The sequence below is a fragment of the Mustela lutreola genome, chromosome 7 (genome assembly GCF_030435805.1).
Source record: "Mustela lutreola isolate mMusLut2 chromosome 7, mMusLut2.pri, whole genome shotgun sequence".
In the NCBI taxonomy this organism is placed as follows: domain Eukaryota; kingdom Metazoa; phylum Chordata; class Mammalia; order Carnivora; family Mustelidae; genus Mustela; species Mustela lutreola.
The window spans coordinates 115,348,627-115,366,946 of NC_081296.1; the positions used below are offsets into that span (position 1 = coordinate 115,348,627).

Sequence of the window (18,320 nt, forward strand, 5' to 3'; positions counted from 1 at the left end):
CAGTGGATCTCAGTGTTGAAAACGCACTGATCAGATTCTGCTGCTTCCTCAGCCGCTCCAAGTGCCGTCCCACTCCCATGCCTAAACCCTATCATCCCAGGGCACACCCCGCTACGGCCGGCCTGCAGCGAGTGACCCTGACTTGGTTGGGAGCGGCCCCCATCACCCGCCCAGGTCCACGGGAGCAGGGCCCGAAGGCCCGCGCACCGAGCTGCGCCCCTCACCCACCCGCAGCTCCCCAGCTCTCCGGACCTAACTTAGGCGAGGAAAGGACTTTCCTGTTTGGGGCTCTTTGTTGCCCCTCCTCGTTCCAGTTCTCAAACCTAGCTCCCAGCAGCCCCCGCCGGCGCACCCGACCTGCAGGAAAGTTGCTCCCGAGCTGTGGAGGGGCGTCATTGCCTCCTAGCAACGCTCCTAGCAACCGGGTAACATCTGCTCCCTCTGGTCCAATGCGAGCGGAGAGCAGCTGCGCGCCCGCCTCGCGTTCCGAACCCGGAGCGAGAGGCACTTCAGAGCCTGGAGGGACGGACCTGCAGGAGCCAGGGTTGCCCGCCGAGCTGCAGTTGTCGCTGCTGCCGCTGTCGCCGTCGCGCTGCCACCACCGCCGCCGCTGTCAGCGCCCCTCTGAAGAGTGACAGCTCCGCAAAAGCGGGAGGGAGCACCGAGCCCCGCGCCTCTACGAAACAGGTGCATGCGCCGATCTCCCGGTCAGTGGACCCAGCTCGCAAGGTACGTCTGGACTCCTCCAGCAATGTGCCCTCCCCCGAGGCTCAGAACAGACCCGTTTCGTTGAGGGTGAGGATAGGGACTGTTCTGGGATCCTACTGCGCCCTCAGTGATTGAAAAACGGCCAGATGGTGGTCCCGAATAACCTGATATCATTTTTTAAAAATCATGACATTGGTTCCCGAGGATTCCCCTGCCCGTCGTTACTAGGTGTGTGTTTGGAAGTTTTCAGCCCTCCGTGTTTTTCCTTTGACTTCGCTGCCTGTGTGTGGCTAGGAGAGCTGGAAGCAGTAAGCACGCATGGAAAGCCTGTGGTTAAGGCTCAGATGACATCGTGTAGTCTGGACTAATTGAATCAACACGTATGGGGAGCAACAATCTTTTTAGGTCCTGCTCTGGAAAGGGTCCATTTGGCCGGGAGCAGCCGTTCACTGTTACTCAATCTCCTGAAAAGTAACCATAGTAACTCACCTCTCTTTTGATGGGATCCTCCTCATTGGCTGCCTATCTTCCTTTGGAAAGCTCATCTCTCTAAATATAGAAGATGATGAGATCTGTAAGCATACATCCATGTAGAAAAGGTGCAGTTCAGCATGGCCCTTTAAAGAAAACTCTCTTCAAAGAAAAAGTACCATTTGGCTCTTTCAAATCCTGTGAGAAGTTGTGTATCTTAAGGAGAATGATTGAGTTACTGTTTGGAGTTAACTGCTGGATTGTTACTTTAGAGAGAATATTTCTTGAAATTATACAAAATCTGGCATTTAAAAGCAAATTCAGTATATCTGACTCTGATTTTTTTTTTTTAGACCAACCTGCTGATGATGTCCCCAAGATATTCTCCCCGTAAATAATTGTTGAACTTAGTTACTCAGTTATTTCCAAATGTCTTAGGATAATTAAGATTCCTTATGCTTAAATTCAATCTGGAGAACACTGAAGTAACTGTGTGTGCTCGAAGGCTTATCTATTTATCTGTCTGGTCCAGAAGAGCCCCACCTCGAGCATCTTCAATAGGGTCCTCCTCCTGTGTGCATTCACCTGACTTGATAACCAGTTCAAGTCAATGCAGTCCTGACTCTTGGGATGTTCTTTGCATCTGTCTCCGTGTTTCAAAACCTCAGATAGCCATTCATGAGCCTGAGGCTGTGAGAAATGCTCGCTGTGCAAAGGGGCACTCTTACCAGATTTTCTGAAGCTGTCCTACAAATATACTTTTCAGATTGATGCAACTTTACCAGGTAATCACTAGCTTAAAAGAAATTACTGTCTAAATTACTGTCCAGAGAAATAAATGCTAATGTAGCCTTACCATAACTTACACAATCAATATAAGGAGTTGTTTATCTACATGGTTGCTGGGTAGAAGTCAATAGAGGTTTTCTGTAGGAAGGACATTTGTGGGCTGGCAGATTTTCCTCTCTAAGACCCATGTGAATAGACTGGGCCAAATTGGGTAGCCTGCCTTGGGGAACATGTCAAGTGGAAGCCCGATAAGCAAATGGGTGCATGTCTGAATGAAGGAAATAAAGAGAATTCTCCAAGTTGCAAAAGGAGACCATAGTGTTTTTCAAAAATTTAATTTGCGTTCGGGCTGTGATGATAGAAACTCACGAGTGTAAAGCATCTTAAACCAAATCAAGTTTTCAAGACAGAATACAGTCATTTAATGAGTGCTCAGCCCTCCAGTACTGTGTTTCACTTTCACATGCACTAAGTTATCCGTGTGCAGTTCCTGTAGGTAAGCAGCCTAGCAAAATTACCATCAAATTCATGAAAATAGAGCCTGCTGCATTTGTTCTCTGACTTTACCTCTCTTTGTAAAAATAAATAATTGAACCATTTTACTTAGAAACCTATTTGAAAATTTATTCTGGTCTAGTTGTATAGTTTAAAAGTACTGGTCTCCATAGCCACAATATGTTTAGCTTAATGACTTGCAGCATTAGCTATGACTATTTAATCCATCATTAGCCTCTAACACCATCCCCCCTTTTTCCTTCCTCCATTACAACTATTATATTTTATGATAAGAAACAAATCCAAGGAGACCAATAAGATTGATTTTCATCTTCCATGAGAGGTATGTGGAGTTCTAATCATACTATCAATCCAAGGCAAGTTTGAAAAAAGCAGCTACAGGTCTTGGTTCATGTATATGCATTAGTCTTGTGCATTAGTAATTTATATGCATCCCATCTCTTATGTAATATGCATAGGAGTTTAAAAATCATTCAGTGCCCTTTAATTTACATGAACAGGTCTGCCCTTTCATTGAGACCACTATTGCAATCAAGAAGGTCAAGTGAAAAGCATTTTTAAATTTTAATTTTGATTCTATCATGAATGTATAATGTGCAGAATGTATACTGTGCAATTTTTAAGAAGATTTTATTTATTTATTTATTTGACAGACAGAGATCACAAGTAGGCAGAGAGGCAGGCAGAGAGAGAGGGGGAAGCAGGCTTCCTGCTGGACAGAGAACCTGATGTGCGGCTCGATCCCAGGACCTTGGCATCATAACCTGAGCTGAAGGCAAAGGCTTTAACCCACTGATCTACCCAGGTGCCCCTATACTGTGTAATTTTGATGAACATATCTGTTTCAAGTCATTCATCAGAAAATGTTATGGGGCAGTTAGCTTTCAATAAATAAAAATAAATCAAATGGTATCATTATAAAATAAGCATTTAATTCTAGAGACATTGGTAGATCCTAAGGAAGAGTGTGAAAAAAAATTCCACCGATTTGTGGTTAAGGATTTAGTTGCTCTTGTCAATGGGAACCCCGGCTGTACTTGTACATACCTCGAGTCATAAAGAGGGCTGTACTTGGGGCTGTAAGGCTTACATAAGGCTGAGATCAAGCAGGTTAAAACTGAAATCAAGTTCTAATTTCAGTTTTTCCTTATATATTCTATTTGGAAGTGTTTATGTGTCTACGAACATTCCGTGTTTAATTTTATGTCGTGCTGCTTTCCTGGGATTTAGAAGATGCTTTGAAACATGGAGAAATGTTGAAAGGTTTGATCAAGATGCCAAAGCCCTGGGCTCTGCACTGAGAATTCACGCCAGCTGGCTTTAGCTGTCAAAACACCGACACCCTTACAATAGCTCTAAAGCTGAGGCATAACCAGTTCCGACTGCTCTATCTGTCAGAGCAATATGCTTCAGAAACCTAGAAAAAGGGAAATAAAATAATGATTTCAGAAGCAGAGGGGTAAACTGACCATGGACATTCACCATTAAGACACCTGCCATTTTGGGGAAGAGCTGATCCTTGTCAACCACTGCCTCCCTCCCCACCCCACCCCCCCAACTAATAAGTTGTTTAACTCGTGTCAATACATTACTTTGATGTTTCCCCTATTTAGTCTAACATAATTATTTTTAGACTTTTTCCTGGTTACTTTTATGTTAACAAGCTAATAACAGAGCCATCTAGTTCACTGCGATATTTCTCAGTGTGGGGAGTAAGGGGACATTAATAAAAAGCACTGAGGGCTTGCTAATGTTATGTTCAAGGTTATAATATAGCTTTAAAAAAACTAGAATTTGTAAAGCTTTTTTTTTTCATATCAAAGTGCAACAAAGAGTCTTCTTGGCAGGGAGAAATGCAAAAGTCTTCTAAACATCAGTGATGCTTAGAAGGTTTGAAGGAAATCTCCGTGGTGGTGTTTTGGAGTCTGTGTTATTTTTTAAATGATTATTAATAGGGAGCATGGGTTATGAATATCAAGAGAAGTTGGGGATATTGCAAAGAGAATCACAACTCAAGAGCCTAGAGTCTTAATTCTGTCTGCATGTGCTGCTTGTTTACTGCTGTCTGGCTCATTGCTCAGTATCTGCTGTGTGGGATAAAACCAGCTGTTAACCAAAGAGGAGTGTTTGATTTGAGCACAGTGCAATTTAATGAAACACCTATAGTCTTTAGAAGGAAGGTACCGTGTGAATGAAGAACATTTCACCACCAGAGCAACTCTGCGTGGTGACACAAATTAGGCCAATGAGTGAGGGCAGAGAATCACCAACTCCAGGGCAAATTCTCCTATATTCTTGGTGAGTAAAGTTAATGATTAGCCCATCTTGTGTTTTTCTACAACCGTTCTGGTACACCAGGCTAAATGTTTTCAGCAATACACCCTAACCTGAAGGTATATTTTTCAAAAGATCTCTGCAGTCTGCTTACAAGGAACTGAAAACCCTCCTCTCTGAGCAACAGACCTGAGTATGTAAGGAAGTTGTAACATCTCCCTAGACATTATCAGTAAGATATTTCTTGGAACCTGCATCTGCAATATGATTGCTTCTCCATTTTTCTTTCTGATTCGTTCTCACTTTCTAAGGTGAAAGATGCAGTGAAAGGGAGCATTGTCCTTCAAAAAAGGAACGTGCTTCTGATGAGAGGTAAAGCACAAAGTTTCCCCATGAAAATTACTGCACTTGGTCTCCAATGTTAACAGGGCCAGACCATAGCAGAAGTTAGGCCTTGGTGCAGCAACTCAAGTTAACTTCATGATAACACGGCTGGTCATATCCCACTTAATAATGTTCTCTTTGGTGCAGAGGCCATCAGCAGTGGAACAAGACAGGCAGGCTGTGGAAGGGTGTTATTTTATTTACTAGTCCAGGCCTATGCTTGAGTTCTATCCAGAGGGACATGGAATCCAGTTCCAGTCAATGCTGCTGGTCTGGGGGAAACTCTTCTACCTCCTTCCCTGTCAGTATCCCTGCAAGTTCCCAAGAAGTGTTTCCAGGAGCTACAACTTGTTGGTAATTCTAAACTGCCTGCAGAGTCAATCTTTTGCTTGGAGTGGAGGATAAATCTGAAGAAACAGATTGTTCCATTGATTTGGAGCTAAAAACTGGCACGGAGTTCTGCTCCATAGAATATGTTATCTAGCAGGGTTCCAGGCAAGGGGTTTTGAGGGATAAAATTGATGGAATCTTGCTATCACAGAACTAACGGTCTATGGAAGGAGCAGCTTTGCAGCCTTGAACTTGCTTCCGTCTGCCTTCTTGAGTGCACTGGTGAATGTTTCAAGGTCCTGCGCTTGACACAGAAAAGAGGACAGATGTCTTGCTATAGCAAACACAGTGCCGCTTAATAGGACACTTATCTATGATTTCAAAAATGAGATCACTGCCCTCACAACACCTAACTTTCATTGTAGAGTAGAAAATACATGGAAATGTGACAGGCACTGAGTGTTTTAAAACAGCATCTCACTTAATTTACATACAGCCAATGACTTTGAGATTGTTCCACCATTTAATTGATGAAGAAACTCAGGCTCTTTGAAGTTAAATACTTTGCCCAGTGTCACTAAGCAAATAACTTGTAGAGCTGGCATTTGAACTAGTGCTGTGGAACAGCACTAGAAAATCCTGTTGAGGTTTTTTAAGCCACGTGGCAAGACTGAAGAATGCAGCTAATGGTGACCGATGGGGTAGCTCTTTCTAAACAAAAGTGGCCCTGAAGAGAGGATGTCCGTAAGCATTGCAACTAGCAAAACATTATTTAGTCAGGTAGGGACATGTACTTTTTAAGGCTCACGCCAGGCTAACACCATGCAAAGGGAAATCCATGAGAGTGTGGAAGTCAGGGCCCATGATTTGTCCACCAAACATGTGAGTTGTGCATCTGAGATTAGACCCCACCTTCTTCTCCCTATCGATCAGACTCCTCTGTTGTCTACGGCTACCAAAGGACACATCTCCTAGGAGGATCTCAGCTCAGTTTTTGGAGTTCAAAGTATTGTGGGGAAAGGAATAGAAAGGTTACTCCAATGAAGATGCGTTAAAACCCATCACTTCTTCACCATCTCCCTGGGCTTTTCAACCTCAGACAAAGACTGGATTGCCATGACAGCGCTTGTTCTTTTATTATGGTCTGTTCTCTCCAAGTGTTTGTAAATTAATTTGCTGATGATCTTTCCTTAATGTACTGCCCCTGGGCCGTGTACCTAATGAAATCACTTGCGTAATAATAGGATTTCAGTTGTCTGGAGGCAGGAGTGGAACAATAGGCAGAGCGCTTGAGCAATCATTTGTAATTACATTTGAAACATTTATTTAAAAAATGTGTATAAATCGTTCTGCTGGAACTCTAATGACAGAGGTGGTCATTCTGTTCCGTAACTTCTCATTTGTTGCTTCTTGGAGTTTTATGTATGAAATACATTAAACTGGGCACAGATATTTTATAGGCCCCCGGGGGGTTACAGCATTAAAAGCTATTTGAATATCCAAGCCAGCATTACCTTTTGAGATAAATATAGGCTCAGCCTAACTCAGTTCTATAATTTATATCCTGCTTTCAGAACTCAGGACACTGAAAATGAACATATAAAGTCATTTTATTTTTTCTTGTCTATGTCAAGGCTGGGTTGAGGTTAGCTCTTTACTTATGGGAGAGTGATATAAACAGATTTGCCCCTGTTTACTGGATCATAACAGGCAGATTTCTTTGGAAAATCTAGAGTAACTTTAATTCTCCAAATGATTATCAGGATGTTTCAAAAAAAAATTTACATTTCCTTCACTCCAAATGTGTGACCAGTGGCCATAAATCCAGAAACATTTTGTTGGAGTCACTGTAGCACCTGTTTTATATATTTTTTTCTTGACCATTTGAAATATTCTTTTGTAGTCTTTTAACTCTCCAGTTGCAATCTAGTATCTCTGGTAGGGTGGGCGATGGGAAGGAGTCTCAGGGTCTAAGATAGGAGGCCAGGCTGGGATTTGTGTCTTTGGGGTAGGTCTGTGCCTATTGACACTAATAAGAGCTTGGATTTGAGTGACCTCTGACTATATGCTAGGAACGGTGCCAGTCATTTTCCATGAATTATTTCAATGGTCCTATGAGCCAGTGTTATTTCTAGCCTCACTTCACAAATAAGACTTGTAAAGAGCCTATGTAATTTTCTCAAGGTTACACAACTAGGAAACAGCAGAGCTGGTAATCCAAACCCACTTCAACCACCTGATTTCAAAACCCAAACCTGTAGCCACACAACTATTGTAAATCATGGAGCCCTTCTGAGCCACAGGTTCCTCATCTGTATACTTTGGAGGATGACTCAGGTAGTCAATAAATTAGTTTCCAGCTCTGAATTTTTTGAGTTTCAATCCAGCCAAGAAAACAGATGCAGGAACTTATGTTTGCTATATATTTTAGCCTCAAAGTGGCTAAAAGCATCCTCTAAAAACATTTATGCCAAAAACATTGCAAATAGCTAAACAGCCTGCAAGGAGGTAATTGTCAAACCAGTACCAGCTGTGAAAGCTTTTCAGCATTTCAACAACCTTTGGGGGTGTTTTTCAAGAGCAATAAACTAAGTGGCTAAGTGTGTTGCCCATGGAGCTGAGACACCAATCTGGACCCCTGAGTATTTACTGTGTTTTCAGGGTCTGATACATTCTGTATCTGAGGCCAATGGCTCCAATACAGTCAAACACAATCTTAATTACTGAACCTTGGGGACATTAAGGATAATTTTTTGGTCTTGATCTATGAATTAAAAACATCTTTCCCAGAGCTCCACTTGGTTTCTTTGACATTTGGTTCTCCAAGCTGCCACCTGTCCTGCCTTGTCTCATTCACTGGAAGGTTTTAATTTGGTCTTCAATGCTATAGACATGGCATTCCTTTGGAAAATAAAATAAGCACATATTAGAAGAACAAAATATGTATAGATGAAAATGTTTGCTATGGTAAAGTCATTCTTCTTTCCAAGCCTTTCATCAATCCTTTCCTACTGTGATAAGCCACTGGACCTTATTAAAAAAAAAAAAAAAAAAAAAAAAAAAAAAAAGCAGTGACTTGTCCAGCTATAATGCTAATAAGAGTCATTGCTACTTCTTAATGGGAACCCAGAATTTATGTTGAAAAGTGACCTCATTCTTCCTTCACTACTTAGTTAAAAGGCAGCCTGGCTTTATTCATGATGCTACAGCATCGAAGCCAACATAGCCAAGGCTGAATAGCAGCAGCTACCAAAAAAATCAATCATGCTGATTGCTTGGCATTCTGATGATAAAGCAATCAGTGGATGGGCTGAATATTCTGCTTTTCTACCGGTGTTGTAGTGCAACTACCCTCCCTGTCGAGGTCTCTAATATAGAGGCTCTCGAAATTCAGTCCCGACCCCCCAGCCTCAGCATCACCTGGAAACTTGTTACAAATGCAGATTTTCTGCTCCTAGTTCAGGGCTACTGAATTAGAAATTCTGGGGGGGCGGGACCGAGCAATTTATGTTCTTAGGAGCCCTTCAGATGAGCCTGATGCTCTCCAACATTTGAAAACCACTGTGGCATCAACCAAAGAGTTAAAAAAGAGTTCAGTCACAATAATGAATGGTCATCACAGAATAACACAAAGCCGCAGCCAATTATTTGATTAAATTCTTTAAAAATATGTATAAGAAAATTCAGTTTACAAAAAAGCTCCAGAAAACCGAAAAACAAAAACAAAAAAACAACCCAAAACAGATCTTGAGAAAACTGGATTCAGTAATATTTTCTTTGTTTTCAATATACTCCATTTTGTTCTCTTTTCCCCCCAACTTTTTTTGAAGTCTGTGAAAACTCCATATAAATCGAATTCTGCTTGTTGAACTCAGAGACTGCATACATACCATAGCAACTATTGTCTTCGATTCAGTTGTGAATGATCATTGTACATTTGTCTCTTTTTAGGTCAGACCAATCAGTGCTTTAAAATTCTTACTGCCCTTGCAAATCATACCAATTCTAACTGAAGACTCCTTTGGGTTTACAGTCCATACTGGTATCAATGAAAATTTGGAATGTTTTAGGTGTGATTTATAATAGCTTTTCCTAGTGGTTTAGGAAAACCATCCAGCTACTACAAGCTGCAGGAAGTGTTATACAGATGTCTCTGAATTGGAAGAAAAACTAGAACAAGCAAGTTCTTGAAGTGCACATTTTTAACATTTAAGATTTTTAAAATTTAAGACAGAGGAAAAACATCAAATGTCTTCATCGTAAATTTAACATGTTAATAAACTACTCATTTTGTGAATCAAATAGTTTCAACATGTAGATGTATTTGAATATATGGATTAAAAGTAAAATTGATGATGTATAAATATAAATATAAACATATAAATATGAGTATTTATTTTGATTCAGTCCTCTGAGGTTGAATGAGTATGTACTAACCAGGATTCCTCCTTTACTTTTAAGCTTGAACTTGCCTGTTTTCTTTGATAAGAGCACCACCTATAGGGTGCACTAGGAACTCCCTTTAAGCCAAATGATTCTGCAAATAGGCTTTCAGGACACTAATGTCCTTCCTTAAGCAAGTCAGAATTCTGAATAGCAATAGAATTTAAAGGAGAGAACAAAGATTTTCACATTCTAATATTATATATCAAGGTCAAGTTTTCTAGTCAGAGTGTTATTTAAACCTTTCATTTCCATATGATTAACCTTTATGTTGTAAGGATGGTTATACCATGATCATATCATAGGGGATTGTATATAGACACTCATAATTATTTCTTTAGACTGTAATTGCATTGCCAACCTTTTTACATCAATTTGATTAACCTAGAAACATTGAATTTTCTTCGTAAATCAGGTAGTTAACTCAAAGAGTGACAAAAACTAACTTACCTCTTTCCATTAATTTTGTGAATCAATTTCAAATTTTGGCATATTTTGACATTAAATGGAATAGAATTAAATAGGAGATTGGTAAGTATTTTATTTCTGAGGAGCTACATAAGGAAATGAATATAATTCTCCAACCTGAAACATCTATTTTGGGTCTGAATAGTGGCTTTTGCCTGCAAAGAGGCTTTTCGGTCACCAGAGAACTGCTCCAGACTACTTGAACACGTTGCTCAATGAACGAAGATAGAATTTTATTTTCCAGGGTCAACAATTTCTTTTTATAAATAGAACTTATATGATAAAATACTCTGTGCCACAATAAAATCTGACTTTTCTCCAATTATTTTATTTTGTTTAGCTTATCCAACAAAAGTATTAACATATACATTAACAACGTCGAAAGTAGCCTACTTTAAGAGAAAATATGCAGAAGAAGAAGATTTACATCAAGATTACCATGGGTATTTTCCAAAAGTAAGGGTTTACTTATCACTATCTTTTCTTTTTTATGAGTCTTGTCCAACGCGAAAGCTCTGGTTTTCATTTTCTAAAACGTAGATCTGATGTATTTGCTTTCCAGCACCTGATATTGCCTGAGGACAGGACTTGCATTCTCAAACTTTCTCTGGAGAAGCTCAGGTTTCTTGAAGACCCAGAAACCTACTTAAGAAGGTCTGTGTTAATTAACAATTTGCTGAGGAAGATACATCTAGAGACGGAGAAAGAGAGCTATGAATACTTTAAAGAAGCTCCCTGTTATAAGACTGCTTATTCTGATACAAGAAAACGGCTGAAGTTCATGGTACAGGAATGCTGTTCTCAGTCTCTTTATTATGAAGAGCTGCATTCATATCATATTGTGCCTTATGCTTCGGAGAATGCCATTTATGGAATGGGCTACACTAGCAGCCATTTGGAGCAGAATTCTCAGTTGCTTATTTATAAAATGAATTAAAGTAACCGTTAAGTTCATCAATACTTTGTTTCTAAATGCCTGAACTGTTTATAGTGAAGATGTTAAAATAAGGCACTAATTACCAGTGCACTTGAGATCAAAGTTGACATGCATGCTGAACTGAGTGGAGAGAACCCTGGTTATTACTCAGCGGTCCTTAGTATCATCCACATTGAAAATATGTCCACATACTATAAAGCAGCAAATAAGTGCTTTACAGGCAAAGGTTTTTATGCTCTTTTTAAGATAAGATGATGTGTACAAGGAGACCTAGGTTAAGTTCTTCTACGGATTTAAACTTTTAAGCCCCCTGTTTCCAAATTCTGCCACTCTTAGTGGCAAATAACAAAAAGCGACATTGAACTGATAATGTGGTGTCCTTAAATATTAAGTAAGGAACAGATTTTGTTTTCTGTAAACAATGAGGGGAAGATAGGTTCTTTCTGAAAAAGCGTTGGCTTGTCAAACATTGCGCCAAATAATTGTTTGACACCATTTTCGTCTTACCGTTAGTGGCAATTCAAGATGGGGCAAACCTATTGCAACTTAACTGCTGAATGTAACAACCAGATTACTCCGAACTGATCCATTTTATTTTATTTTATTTTTGGCTTGATAGACATTTCTCTTAAAAGTAAAATTTAATAGAATGAGCCTTGCAGATAAGCCTTATCTGTAAGCTCTAGAGGTCAGTTAAAGTTTGTGGTGGGCCTTCAGTTAAGAGTTTATTTATAATGTCATTTTATTATAATGTCATTTTTACAGGCTGTGAAGCTCAGGAAAAGGGTAGGCAGGTCAAATTTGTTTTTAATAGCTTGATAATTTTAAAAAGTCTTATCTGCAAAAATTGGTGAAAACAACAGAAGTTCTACATGATGTTATTTCTTCATCAAAGAGTACATTTAGGGTTGCCTAAATGAAACTTTGCACTGATTTTTGTACAGTAGTTGACCATTCACTATTTGACAACATGTTTCAGAATGCTTTTGATGGTGAAGTTTAGATAAGTCCCTATATTTTGCAATTTGAAAGATAATTATTTAACAAGTTGGATTGATTCCTGAAATTATTTGAAGTGGTTCCTAATGTTCTTTGAGGTTTGAGTGAGATGTCTGATTTCAGTGTCTGAAGTTATGTTCTATGGAGCATATCATTTAAAGAATTGTCATTAACCGATAAAACAGATTGGGAAAACTAGGTGCCAAAGGTATATTCAAGAAATACCAAAGACCCAAGATGAGTGTTAGAGAGACTATGATAATGAAGATAAGAATCTAAAACAAGGATTGCACAGGACATAGAAGAACATTGTTAAAGGGTTTTGGAAACAATTTGCTTACTAATGTGCTTTCAGAAAAATCAAGGACACTGCTTTACGTGAAGGTATTACAGGACTTCGGCGATCATATGCTTTCACAAATCTAAATATGGTGATTGTCAACATTGTACCTTCCCTAGTTGAATGCCATCTTGTGACCAAGAAGTCTTTTTTTTTAATTCAAGAGAATATTTTTTTTAGTTCCAATTCGCTATTTGTTCCCTTTACTGAATCATCAGGTGAGTCATGTGGATGTTTTTGGTATAAATATTGGTGCCCTAATTAGCATGTGTTGTTGTTGAAGATTATATAGATCTATAATTGATAAAAGTACCAGGTTTGTGCTTAGTTGCTCAATCAGAATTATTAAAAAATACTTTAGAACAAATGGAAAACTTATAACTGGGGCTAATTTTTAAAGGCAATTTTGTTTGAATGGTGAGATAGCTTTGAAATAAATATAAATATTTAAAAATTAATTTAAGGGCAAAATTTGGCACCAAAGTTCAAAAACTTTGTTTCACTGCTATAAAATATCTTATTTTAAGAATACTTCTTTTAAAAAGTAGATTTCTTAAACAATGAGGGTATTAATTGAATAGATTCCAAATTAGATAGGATAATTATACTACATCTAATTTAAAAATAGAATTAGTTCTCTAATAGTTTTAACTTACTTTTTTTTAACCTGAGAGAAACACCTGGTTTGGTTTAAGACAATATCTGTAAGAAAAACACACCAGTGCAAACTGATACAACTGACAAAACTGCCATACATCGAAATTGTTGGAGGATAGAAATGTAATTTTGGAATAGAATAGAGAGGGAGAGAAAAATTACCAAGAAAGTATGAAATTTTAATAGTTAGGGTATGTCAGAAATCTTAGAGTAACAACTTTTGGGCAGTGAACCAGCAACAGAGGTAAAGTCTGTTTTATTTGATGATGTCATTAACTGAGCTCTCTGAGCTATATATACATATGTAGAGAAGGAATTGTCTTAGAAACCAGTGGTATTTGTGAATATGCTTTTCTTTTAAAAAAATGATTTCAAACCAAATTATTTAAAAATATCTTTTAAAGCATTTAATTTCTTTTCCAATAAGCAATTCATAGGTAAGGAGTGGACTAATGTTATCTTGACTTTTTAAAAAACAGTAATTTGTATTTAAATGATGTAAACTTCTCTGAATCAATAAGATTGCTGTCATTCTACCGTGGCAAACTGATACACAGAAGGACTCCATAGAGACCTGCTTTGCTGACCCCATCCCACATGCTCTATTAGGGGAGAAGTGAAAGGTAGGAGACCAGTTACAACTTTGTTGAATGTGGACGTCCTTTCTTTGGTAACAAAAGCCATCAGAGTAAGAAAGACAGGATGGGAAATCTGAATGCCTTTGGTAATCTTGATCACTCTTACATAAGGGTCCTCAGCCTGAAGGCCTAGTAAAGAAGAAATTTAAAAAAAAGAGATAAGAGGAAAATGAAGCGATGAGGAAGGATAAAAGTGTGTTGGAGGGGTGCAGACGAATTAAAAACAGTATTAGGAAGTGAAAGAGAAAGCTTTTTCATTGCTTACTTGCTACACTTTTTGACCTTTCGTGTCTGCTGTTCACTCCCAAAACCTGATTGATATCCATAACCTACTGATACTTTCTTTCATTCATCAGTGATGCATAAGACCAGATTTTATTCAACATATGTATTATTTGAAATGTGATGTTACTGTGACATATCCCCAAAAGTGAACTCCCTGGCTAGATGAATAAAGGAAAAAAATAGAAATTAATTAAGTTAGGAGAAAGACTTAATGGTCTAATATAAATGGATCAGCTCCAACATATGATCAGATTTCAATGTACAATCCAAGATTTAATAATTCAGTGCTAGAGGAGTTGGAAATAAGTCTAATTTGCCATCATCTATGAAGCAACCACTATGAGTCAGACACTGTGCCAGGGTTGGGGATACAGAGGTGAATGATACACAGTCCCTTTGCTCAAGCAGTTCACTGATGAGAGAGGAACTCAAAGATGTTTGGTTTTGTTTTTAAAGTATTGGGAGTAGTACTTGCATTTTTCTTTTCTAAACTATGGGATGGTTATCAAACATGTGTCTCCAAAAGTGTTTATAGCTAAGAAGATCCACAAGAAGGGAAGGTCTACCAGCCTTGATCTTAGAAGGAAAGCAATGTACCTTCTGCTTGGCAACATATTTTCTACTTGGAAGCATAATAGAAAGCCACTATTGTAGACAGCAAGTGTGGCTGGCTTTAGCTCATTCCTGGGGCACAGAGATTGTAGGGGAGATAGGTGACAAGTGCAAGTACAGAAGAATTCCTTCTTTCCCAATTCTCCAGCTTTCATGTTCATTTGTAGGGGAAATCAGGCTAATACTACTCATGTGAAGGAAAGCCTTGAAGGAGACCCAAAATCAGGAAATCACGGCGTTTGAGCTGTATATAGTGTGGTCAAGGTTAGAAGGACAACTTTCTTTAATTTGCCTTGTGTAGTGAGCTGCTTGAATGAACCTAGGGATTTCTTTACATCAGCTCTGGAACCAGCTCTTCCTTCCCTCCACTCTGAATCACAATCCAACCCCAGACCTTGCAGTCTGCTGGAAAGGGGAGGTTTGGGTTCTAATTCTTCACCTTCCTACTTCCCCCAGCATTGATATTGAATTGCTCAAAGATACTTGGAAGAAGAAAGCAACAATTTGCAGTACTGGTTGAATTCCCCTTTGACAAAAGGTTTCCAAAGTGTGTCAAAGTAGAATTCATTAGTTTTTGATATAATTCTTTAAAAAACTATTGTAATAGTCATTAAATAATTGACTACTAAGGTAGTCTTCACATTTCTAGGGTTCAGTGTAATAGTTATCACTTGTGTATGTTTTGCTGAAGAAAATACCTTAGTTTTGCTGAAGAAAATACCTTAGATTGGAAAAAGTGAAAGACTATGTACAATTAATACAAGCAGTTCATGATTATTATCTAATATAGAATTTTAATTTACATTTTCCCATTCTCAAATTTCATTTTATACATCAGCAATGTGACATGTTCCAGGTGTTTTGTTTTTTGTTATTAAGTGGATCATGTCTAAAAGTTGTTACATTCATGGTTGAACAATTTGAACAAAATTTTCCTATTAGCATAGTTCTATCTTTCCCCAAGAATTATTCTATAGTTGGGTAAAGAACATTCCTCTACATTAACACTTCTCAAAGCTTCTTGTGCGTATGAGTCACTGGAGATCTTGTCAAAACACAAATTCCTTTTGGTAGGTCTGGGATGGGGCCTGGGAATATGCATTTCTTACATCTCTTAGGTGACGTGGGTGCTGCAGTCTACCAACCACACTTTGGGTAATAAAGCTCTCAATCATTTTGAAAATCTGAATATACATACCAACCTATATTCTGATTCCTTTCAAAGAATATGAGTTTGTGTCTGTTTTCTATAGAATTTTTTAATCTAAAGAAATGAAAGATAAAGTTTCCAAATTGGCCACAAATATTATAATATTTTATATACCAAAATACACACAAAATGATTTCTCATACAAATTTTATCTACATCAAGTGCAAAAAAGGAACATAGATGTAGTCATGTACCGTTCTTATCAGTCAGGAAATGACACATGATAAAATTTTCTTCTAGGTTGCTTTCTCTTGATTATACCCAGATAAGTGAGCTCTATTTGTTAACCCTACAGCAAAGGTGAAATTTTGTTCATAGTTAAGAAGAATTTGGCATGTTCTTGCTTGGCCAAACCTGAGAAGACCTTCTAAAAACTTTCGATATTAAATTCAGACTTGTCAGTGAATACATGGGCTGAACAATTGGGTAAACATAAACTGAAAAAACAGCACCTGGATCTTCAACTTGTTGTTTTGAACTCTTTCTTGAGCTTTAGTCCATGAGAAACCCTCCCCTTGCTATGGACTCATTGTTTCTCTATAGTAGTCAGTGTCTAAATGAGGGATGGATGATTGGTGTGAATGAGGGAGTTGCACAAATTGTCTAATTTGAGCATGCCAAGTGATTTTTGTCAAGCTCTCCTTTGGTCATAAATTGTTGATATAGCTATTGTGAATATAGTGTCAAAAATTTGTCATAAGCCATTAATGAAGGGGAAAAAAAGCAGAAATTTAGTTCTGTGGGAATGCACCCAAATATCAAGCAGATGGTGTTCTACAACATTTATTTGGGAAACTGTGTATCTGTTACATAATCTAAAATATGTCATTTTCACATTTAAAAATATTTGGGTCATGATTTAGAGTTTTTATTGGATTGTTTTTTAAACTGAGAGGAAGAAGAAAGGTAACTGTATTTTAAAACATATTTGACATGTTACTAATAAAATTTTATTTCTGGTGAAGTAAAGGTGCCTTTATTAAGCAGGGGAGGAGGGTCATGAATATTTGGCAGTTGCTTTATGTCCCTTGATTCCAGAAGTCTCATTTAAAAAGCATATAGTTATATCCTTTCAACAGTTAACTTTCTTTTTTTGTTGTTGTTGGTTTAAGATTTTATTTTTTTATTTGAGAGAGAGAGAGAGAAAAAGAGAGCAGTGAGCATGAGTAGGGGGTAGGGGTGGAGGGAGAGGGAGAAGTAGACCCCAACTTAGCAGACAGTCCGATATGGGACTCAATCCCAGGACCCTGGGATCATGACCTGAGCTGAAGGCAGACGTTTAGCTGACGGAGCCACCCAGGCACCCAGCAGTTCACTTTCAACACAAAATTTGCTTAAGTATTTGGAAGACATTCCTAATCTCCTGGCAGGTTTTCTTCACTGAAATTGACCTAGAAATGGTTTTTAGGTAGCATAAGCCATAAAAATACATGACAGAGGGGTGCCTGGGTGGCTCAGTGGATTAGGGTCTCTGCCTTTGGCTCAGGTCGTGGTCCCAGGGTCTTGGGATCAAGCCCCGCATCAGGCTTTCTGCTCAGCGGGGAGCCTGCTTCCCTTTCTCTCTCTGCCTGCCTCTCTGCCTACTTGTGATCTCTGCCTGTCAAATAAATAAATAAAATCTTTGAAAAAAAAAAAAAAGAATGCATGACAGAACTCATTCTAGTTTAGGTCTTATTCCAACACTCAAGTATAAATCTCAGAGTCGAAGATAATTTCCCATCAGAATAGAGTATCAGCAGATGTCCCCATTGGTTCTCTAGATTTGTTTGGGGAAGGACAAGGGGAACACATCAGGAATGTAGATTTCTTCTTTTGTTGCTGGGAGCTAATATTTATTATCAATTTTGCAAACCTGTGATTGTGAAGTCCCTTATTATGCATTGACTCATGTGGGACATCAAAGCCCAAGTGTAAGGTATTTCCAAGAACACAGTATTTTTCCATGTATACCCCGCAAGACAATGGATTGATGAAGTGTATAGTTATTTGAGGAACCCAGGAACAACTGCCTCAAGTAAATAAAAGAGACTTTGGTGTGTGAGAGACACTTACATACAGATGGACACATCCAAAATGGGAACATGAAGAGCCAATTGATCCCTTCCAGGAGTCAAAAAACAATCTTTTATAAGTGCTTTAGACAGTGCCCAGTATGTATTTGGTGATAATAAATCATGTCTTCCAAGTGACTCTTAATTTTTCTTTTATAAATAAATGCATTTTTTCCCATTTGCACTCTGTTTGTGAGTCCAAAAGTAG

General features: G+C 38.5%; 1 long non-coding RNA gene across 1 annotated transcript; it reads left to right on the forward strand.

Annotated features, from left to right (window-relative positions):
* Window positions 1-494: 494 nt before the first annotated feature.
* Window positions 495-17,218, forward strand: LOC131836660 (uncharacterized). The gene is made up of 3 exons (XR_009355710.1): window positions 495-729; window positions 10,724-10,839; window positions 10,946-17,218. It is a non-coding gene; the product is annotated as an uncharacterized LOC131836660 (long non-coding RNA).
* Window positions 17,219-18,320: the final 1,102 nt, after the last annotated feature.